A 9,442-nucleotide genomic window follows, 5' to 3' on the forward strand; every position below is an offset into this window, starting at 1 on the left:
TTCCCAGAGACTATTATCCACTGTTACTATAGACACCATCTCTCCCTACTATACCTCCTATCCCACAGTCACACTCCCTTCCCAGAGACTATTATCCACTGTTACTATAGGCACCATCTCTCCCTACTATACCTGCTATCCCACAGTCACACTCCCTTCCCAGAGACTATTATCCCACTGTTACTATAGACACATCTCTCCCTACTATACCTGCTATCACACAGTCACACTCCCTTCCCAGAGACTATTATCCACTGTTACTATAGACACATCTCTCCCTACTATACCTGCTATCCCACAGTCACACTCCCTTCCCAGAGACTATTATCCCACTGTTACTATAGACACCATCTCTCCCTACTATACCTGCTATCCCACAGTCACACTCCCTTCCCAGAGACTATTATCCACTGTTACTATAGACACCATCTCTCCCTACTATACCTGCTATCCCACAGTCACACTCCCTTCCCAGAGACTATTATCCACTGTTACTATAGGCACCATCTCTCCCTACTATATAATATATACAGTATAATATTAGTGATGATAAAAATGGTGAGAGGTGCTGCAGAACTGCACGTTATTGTTATACATTTTTGCTTAGTGTATTTCCAGAATTATTGGCCCCAGAGATGGACTCTCAGTTGCTCCTGTAAGAAATCTCAGATAATTTAATTGGGATTCACTACAAATCATGGCTTGTGTTTTATTTAGGTGCAGACAACATAATGGCAAACAGGGGATAAATAAATTGTGTTTCAGAGTTTCTTGGCTGAGCTGTCACCTCTGATTTGCCGGAGCTCGTGTTCCCTTGTGCCCAGGGCCAGTAATGCACAAAGGGATGGGGCAGCCGGTGAGGATGGAGGGAGGGGGGATCAAGTCTGGGTTTATTTTTTCTTCTCCTCCATTTTCTTGTGGCCCCTCAGAGCTGTGTGTATTTGTGGGTTAGAGGAGAACTGTCAGGTTTAATCAGAGCCAGGGGAAGGGGGAGGAGGTAAAGCCGTCAGGACAGATTATGGCACAGGCTACATGGCAGTTCCTATACTGGTTTATACCTGAATGGAATCGGCTCTGTTTGTTGCTGATCTGTCTGTTGGGCCGCACCCTGTGCTTATAATATATTGCCTGTGTCCACTTCTACAAGTTATCAAACCAGAATTACTGCAGCTTGTTTCCCCACCACTTAATTCAACAACAAACAGGAGTCAGAACCAACAGTGCAGAGAATATTACCCACCAGTCAGACTACAGACAGTCAGCAAAACAGGTAAAGCAAGTACTCTATATTTATTGGAAGAGGTAAGAGTAGGGTTAACACCATCATTTCCTATTATTCCTCAGTTTATGGCAGGTTTAAACAAAAATCGTTATTTCTTATGGCTCCTCCGTGACTCACTCCAGTCCTGCTGGGTTAGAGGCTGTGTGGGAGGTAATGAATAGCCTTGATTTATATTTAGTCTTTAATGTGGGCCCCATTTACTCAATGTGGAGCGCTGCTACCAGAACATTCAGTGCATTCACATGTAAATTAAAGCCCAGGCCCAAATTTAGCGAAACTGACATTGTCATTGGATCTCGCCCAGAACCGACAGTTCCTCCCTGATTGTTACTATTTACAATGACACAAATGTATTTCCATCCTCAGCTGAACATTCATGGTCTCAGGTTGTAGCTATGGTGATAAAATATCATGCAAAATAGGATTAATGGCGCTGTACTACAGGGATTTAACCAGAGTCATTGAGATTGGACTCGGCTAACAATGCTTTAATATAGGCCACTGTGCTGGAATAGGGTGTTGGAAGGGAGCTGCCATAGATGTAGATTGTTCTTGAGATATGAAATGGTTTCTATTTGGTCTCCCTCAGTCTAACATTTTTTCCTGCTGCAAGAAATGCAGTCGTATAATTGGGGATTCCAATCAAATCGCTGCCCAATGTTGGAATTCGGTTGTTAGAGCACAGAAACCAGCAAGTGATGTGCTCCCTCCACCTAACGTTATATTCCTGCTGCAAGTAACTCAGTCCTGCTGTCATTGAACTGAACAGTCCAAGGGTCATACTCCTGTATAAGGGCCCTAAGGATAAACAAGTATTTCAGACCACCCACGTTTTAGCACAGTGGTGCACAGGGCAGTTTTGGGCACCCGGAATCACCTTGTGTTCCAGTCCCCATGCCCAAAGGGATGCAAAGAATTGGCCTTGAGTGTAGCAAATGTGATGTCCCTACAGCAGCCTCTGCTAGTTGTAGAAGCTTTACTCACACTGTCCTTTTGACTTACTGCAGCTTTGGCGTGGGACTGTGGCACATATGTGCTTTAAGAAGCTGCGGGCAGTTTACAGCATCATGAGCAACATGTTGGACTACAGGAAGAGCGTGGAGTGACCAGAACCACCGACCGTGCTGGAAAAGTTCCAGGAGATCAGCAAGATCCTTTTAAAAAGGTAAAGGAGGGAACTCTGGGAAATCTCTATTGGTTTGGCCCCTACCATGGGAAAGTCTCTGATACTAGAACCAAAAAGGTGGAGAAGTCTCATGTGGACTCCCTTCCCTAAAACTGGGGAAGGGCAGAGAGATAAAAGTAAGGGCAGAAAGAGTCTACTACGTGAACTTTCTTGGTTCCAGTATCAGGGGGTCTCTGCCCCATTGATCCCATTAAACTCCATGAGTTTTTATTGCAACACTACAGATGGAGAGCCAGGCAGATAGTGAAGAACATTCCTCCCTCGGATATGTCTTAGATCAATGCCAAGGTGGTCGCTATGGATCTGCGTAAGGATCTGCGTTATGACGTTGGGTACGAGTGGGCCTGGAGGCAAGACTACCTGTCCTAGGTGAGTATTGGGTCGACTGGACAACCAGTGGCAATACATAGCCTATACTTACTGTATGTTATTTGGTATCAACCATAGTTAATTCATGCTGGATTACTTACCATATGTTACTCCATACTAAATACTTATATATCTGCAATAACACACACAGCTCACAGAGTGATTGGCCAGTCTCACCTACCTCTCCAGTAACACACACTAGAGTGATTGGTCTCTCCCCATTACCTCTATAATAAAAATAATACACTTGTTTGGCTCCCCAAGGAGAAAGATAACCCTCCAGCAGCTTCTCAATTTTCCAAAACCCTTCAGGAGCTGAAGAAGAATGAGAGTCACCGCTCAGTATTGTTTTCATGCCATGTACGGAAGGTAAGTGATTGGCGCGTCCTGCTGGGAAACCATTTTACATGTTTTGACTCCAGTTTATAAGCTCATACAGCCGCCTGGCTCATGTTGCTGCTGCCCTTTCTTTGGCCCAAGTGTGTTCTACAGGGCAGTCCAAAAGATTGCCCCTCCCTCTCTGTCCTCTCTTCTCAGCTCCTCTGCCCACCATTCTGCCCCCCATAGAACCCTTAGTGCTGTCTCTAGTGCATTAGTTGGTTTTGGGGACTGACTGTCTGTCCCTCTACAGTTTCTCTGCCGGTAACCATGGGCCTAATGTTAATAAAATGGGCATTATATGTCAAACATGGGCTAAAAACTAAGAGCTTACAGTCTAATGGAAAGATACAAGAGGTGTGGGCTGTGCAAGGGGGAAGGTGGTTAGAGAAAAGCTCTAGTGATGGAGGAAGCTTAGAGGAGCTGGGGATGGTTCTCCGAATAGTGACTGGTTAAGAGTGGAGAGAGTGATAGAGAGTGGGGAGTCTGATGAAATAAGAGGGTTCCAGAAGAAGGTGCAGAGAGGTGAGGCAATGTTGGGTAGAAAGCCTAGTTTGAGGAAATTATCATGTGAATTAGGGAAAATTACTCTGCTCAGTAATTCACTGAGCACTGTCCGTGGTGCTGATGCTGAATTCTACCTAGTAACAATGCCTAGTATAGTGCCACTATGGGGACAGTATGGGTACTGTATGGGGACTGGGGACAGTATGGGAATTGGGGACAGTATGGGTGCCGTATGGGGACAGTATGTGGGCTGTATGCGAACAGTATGGGGACTGGGGACAGTATGGGAATTTGGGACAGTGTGGGGACAGTATGGGTACCATATGGGGACTGTATGGGTACTGTATGGGAATAGTATGGGGGCTGGGGACAGTATGGGAACAGGGGACTGTGTGGGGACTGTATGGGGACGAGGACAGTATGGAGACAGTATGGGTACCGTATGGGGACAGTATGGCTACTGTATGGGGTCTGTATGGGGACAATATGGGAACTGTATAAGGGACTGTATGGGAACTGTATGGGGACAATATGGGAACTGTATGGGGACAATACGGGGACAGAATTGGGATGGGGGACAGTACACTGTATAAATGTTCTTGGGCAAAAGCAACTAGCACAAGACACATGTTGCTGTGTTGTTACTTTGTTATTGAATTAGATTCTCATTAGCTGAGTACTTATTAAGTCTAGTTAATGGGTTCGGGTAGCAGTTTGTTAATAAAGATAGTAAGCCAGGCTGGTTAAGTACTCTGTGATTAAATTTAGTTAATGTGGTTAGTTAAATCCCATTGAATAGAATGTGATTACTGAATCATATGGATCAATACGATTGTGAATCTCCTGAGACTTTATGTCCATTATCTCCTCTGGGTCCCAGAAGGATCCCTCTAGTCTGCTGCTCAGCTGATTCCCTCTCGTGTGCGTTTTAATCTGTTCTTGCACCTTCATGTGGGTTTTACATTATCTGATAACCAAGAAACGACAAAACCAACCTCTTTTCTCCTTTAATGATTTCCCCTTTTAGCACAAAGACGCTGGCTGGAGTAGTGGAGAAAGGGAGAGCAGTGGGGCCTCATTGTATTGCAGTGATTTTATCAGTACAGAGTCGGACTCCCAGCAGCCCCAGCGCTTTGTCTCACTCACTAATGAGGGATTTCGGGGACCCCGGCAGATTTGTCTGAGAGGCAGAGGAGGAGTGTGGGGCGTGTTCTGCCGCTTCATGGAATATTGTCATTGTCAGAATAGGAACAGCTGAAAGTGTCTAGTTACCCTTGTATAGGACCAGTTTGACCTGTTTTTACTGCCTTTTGGTATTTACTATGTTTAACTGCACCGCGAGGAGTAAATGTAAATGTTCATGTGCTCTTTATATCTCTGCTCTGTATAAAATTAAAGTGTTTGAAAGGAATAACAATAAATTGTACGGTTGCCCTGAACTGGTACAACTGCTGTGTATACAACTATAGTTTATATAATCAAGCTGCTGTTTGTTTGTATGAACTGCTGCACAGGATACTCAATAGATAACAGATACGTTCTGAAGAATCCCATTGTATACCACAGAGCTTATCTGTTATCTGTTCTGTATCGTGTGCTTTTTCTCCCTTTTCAGCTTTGAATGGCTGCCCCCATGGCTACACAGCACTTTGTTTATATATAAACTATAGTAGTACTTATCTGTTATCTACTGTGTATCCTGTGCTTGAATGGCTGCCCCCATGGCTACACAGCGGCTTGTTTATATAAACTATAGTAGTACTTATCTGTTATCTACTGTGTATCCTGTGCTTGAATGGCTGCCCCCATGGCTACACAGCAGCTTGTTTATATAAACTATAGTAGTACTTATCTGTTATCTACTGTGTATCCTGTGCTTGAATGGCTGCCCCCATGGCTACACAGCAGCTTGTTTATATATAAACTATAGTAGTACTTATCTGTTATCTATTGTGTATCCTGTACTTGGATGGCTGCCCCCATGGCTACACAGCAGCTTGTTTATATAAACTATAGTAGTACTTATCTGTTATCTACTGTGTATCCTGTGCTTGAATGGCTGCCCCCATGGCTACACAGCAGCTTGTTTATATAAACTATAGTAGTACTTATCTGTTATCTACTGTGTATCCTGTGCTTGAATGGCTGCCCCCATGGCTACACAGCAGCTTTAAACTATAGTAGTACTTATCTGTTATCTACTGTGTATCCTGTACTTGAATGGCTGCCCCCTTGGTTACACAGCAGCTTGTTTATATAAACTATAGTAGTACTTATCTGTTATCTACTGTGTATCCTGTGCTTGAATGGCTGCCCCCATGGCTACACAGCAGCTTGTTTATATAAACTATAGTAGTATTTATCTGTTATCTACTGTGTATCCTGTGCTTGAATGGCTGCCCCCATGGCTACACAGCAGCTTGTTTATATAAACTATAGTAGTACTTATCTGTTATCTACTGTGTATCCTGTGCTTGAATGGCTGCCCCCATGGCTACACAGCAGCTTGTTTATATAAACTATAGTAGTACTTATCTGTTATCTACTGTGTATCCTGTGCTTGAATGGCTGCCCCATGGCTACACAGCAGCTTGTTTATATAAACTATAGTAGTACTTATCTGTTATCTACTGTGTATCCTGTGCTTGAATGGCTGCCCCCATGGCTACACAGCAGCTTGTTTATATAAACTATAGTAGTACTTATCTGTTATCTACTGTGTATCCTGTGCTTGAATGACTGTCCACATGGCTGTACATCAGCTTTTTTTTGTGTTACGGTTTGTTTGTTTTTAAATTGAAATGTCAACTATAAGTTGTGGAGGTGGGAGGGAACCTTTTCTGGCATCAGAACACAAGCTCACCTGTAAAAAAAAGTCCTACTGTCCCTTTAAATGCCCACTTGCCCATGGATATTGCTTGGAAGCCCCGTGTGACTATCTGGAAAGGGCCGTGAGACAAATCTCCACTTGGGACAAGAGCCCATTAGTGTCACTGGTTGATGGATGAGGCTGCTCCGTGTGCTGGTTCTGCCCTCGATTCTGCTGGAGATTAATGATCCCAGTTACAGGGCAGGGAAGCCGTATCCCATTCCAGTCTATGGACCATTAATCCCAAGCACTGAGCGGAAATGTTCATGGATAAAACTCCAGATATAAAGTGGCACATGATTGGGCAGAACAACCCAGGGATGGGACATCTCCATAAGGGGACAACTGTCAGTTCTACTGAAATCAGGAGTATCTATATACTCTAAATGGAACTACATCTCCTGGCAACATTGGATGTTGGGAGTTACAGTTACACAAAAGCTGTGTAGGATTGTGATGGGATATAAATCCAATTACTTGTTTTGTATCAGTTTCACTCAAACACCCCCACCCCCCTTGGCTGGTAAATCTCATTCCTCTTTAGAGATACAAAGAGCTCTGATTCGCTCTACTCCTGGGCTGCTCTCTTTCCCATAACCAGGAATAGAAAAGGAGTCAGAGCCCTATTCCTGGCTCGTTGAGCATTGGGGGTACAGGGGATAGTGATATACTGTAACCATTGGGGGGTACAGGGATAGTGATATACTGTAACCATTGGGGGTACAGGGATAGTGATATACTGTAACCATTAGGGGTACAGGGGATAGTGATATACTGTAACCATTGGGGGGTACAAGGATAGTGATATACTGTAACCATTGGGGGGTACTGGGATAGTGATATACTGTAACCATTGGGGGTACAGGGGATAGTGATATACTGTAACCATTGGGGGTACAGGGGATAGTGATATACTGTAACCATTGGGGGTACAGGGGATAGTGATATACTGTAACCATTGGGGGTACAGGGATAGTGATATACTGTAACCATTGGGGGTACAGGGGATAGTGATATACTGTAACCATTGGGGGTACAGGGGATAGTGATATACTGTAACCATTGGGGGTACAGGGATAGAGATATACTGTAACCATTGGGGGTACAGGGATAGTGATATACTGTAACCATTGGGGGTACAGGGATAGTGATATACTGTAACCATTGGGGGTACAGGGATAGAGATATACTGTAACCATTGGGGGTACAGGGATAGTGATATACTGTAACCATTGGGGGTACAGGGATAGTGATATACTGTAACCATTGGGGGTACAGGGGATAGTGATATACTGTAACAATTGGGGGTACAGGGGATAGTGATATACTGTAACCATTGGGGGTACAGGGATAGTGATAGACTGTAACCATTGGGGGTATGGGGGATAGTGATATACTGTAACCATTGGGGGGTACAGGGATAGTGATATACTGTAACCATTGGGGGGTACTGGGATAGTGATATACTGTAACCATTGGGGGGTACAGGGATAGTGATATACTGTAACCATTGGGGGTACAGGGGATAGTGATATACTGTAACCATTGGGGGGTACTGGGATAGTGATATACTGTAACCATTGGGGGGTACAGGGATAGTGATATACTGTAACCATTGGGGGTACAGGGGATAGTGCTGGACTGTAACCCTTAGAGATACAGGGGGTCACTGCTGGACACATCAAGGGTACAGCATATAGTACTGTAAAGTAGCCCCCGTGAGTGGTATCTTTCTGTGTATTAATTCATTATTATAAAGGCTCCCACTCATCACTCTTGTTCCTGACCCAGCCGACCCCTCTACCTCTGGCCCCTGGATTGGTTTGTGCAGTAGAGCAGAGACTCAGTAATGGTGTTTGTGCCTCGGCCTCTCCATTTTCTGCAACTTCTACTTTTCCTACTCAGCGTCTAATGGGAATGGGGGGGGGAGTAGCAACTAGTAATAGAATAGAGAGAGTAGTTCTAGAAATGGAGGGGGGCTGTAACTCATTCCTACCCCTCTGTATCACAAGTAACCTGCAATTATACAGTTACCTGGCTGAGCCTGATGGGAGCTGGTAATTGGCTGAAATTGTAGTTAAATGAAATAAAGATCGGGGGGGGGTCATACATTCATCTCATTGTACAAACGTCTGAATTGGGACTGAACTTCTGTTTCTTTGCAGGTCAATCGCTTTAACAAGTGCAAAGACAGAGCCCTCTGATCACTGAGCATCACCTCAATGGAGCCCAAGAAACAATACAAGGTGATCAAGACTATTCCGCTCAGCACAGTGAGTACCCACATCCCTATAAGGACTTTACATCTCCAGTCCATCGTCTGCAGTTCTGAAACTCCCACATTAGAACCTCTGGGAAGATCTATGAGTCCAAAACTGCACTTTAAAGGCTTAATTTAGTGGTGTAAAGCCTATCTGTCCAGACTCACTTTCTCAATAAACACATTATAGATTCGTTAATTCTAAGCAACTTTTCAACTGGCCTTCATTATATATTTATTTTTTATCATTTTTTTAATTATCTGCCTTTTACTTACAACTCTTTCCAGCTTTCAAATGAGGGTCACTGACCCCATCTAAAAACAAATACTCTGTAAGGCTACAAATGTATTGTTATTGCTACTTTTTATTCCTCATCTTTCTATTCAGGTCTCTCCTATTCATATTCCAGTCTCTTATTCAGATCAGTGCATGGTTGCTAGGGGAATTTGGACCTTAACAACCAGATTGCTGAAATTGCAAAGTGGAGAGCTGCTGAATAAAAAGCTAAATAACTCAAAAACCACAAATAATAAAAAAAAAAAAATAATAAAAAAAATGAAAACCAAATGCAAATTGTCTCAGAATATTGT

The 9,442-nt window shown here is 43.7% G+C and overlaps 1 long non-coding RNA gene across 2 annotated transcripts; it reads left to right on the top strand.

Moving 5' to 3' along the window:
- Positions 1 to 487: 487 nt before the first annotated feature.
- LOC121393125 lies at positions 488 to 8,964 on the top strand. 2 transcript variants are annotated; one of them, XR_005961740.1, is made up of 5 exons: positions 488 to 1,270; positions 2,290 to 2,447; positions 2,693 to 2,837; positions 3,102 to 3,206; positions 8,757 to 8,964. It is a non-coding gene; the product is annotated as an uncharacterized LOC121393125 (long non-coding RNA). The 2 variants fall into 2 exon arrangements; XR_005961739.1 differs by lacking the exon at positions 8,757 to 8,964 and adding an exon at positions 4,750 to 5,357.
- The last annotated feature ends 478 nt before the right edge of the window (positions 8,965 to 9,442 follow it).

This window comes from Xenopus laevis, chromosome 6L (genome assembly GCF_017654675.1).
Source record: "Xenopus laevis strain J_2021 chromosome 6L, Xenopus_laevis_v10.1, whole genome shotgun sequence".
NCBI classification, from domain to species: Eukaryota; Metazoa; Chordata; class Amphibia; order Anura; family Pipidae; genus Xenopus; species Xenopus laevis.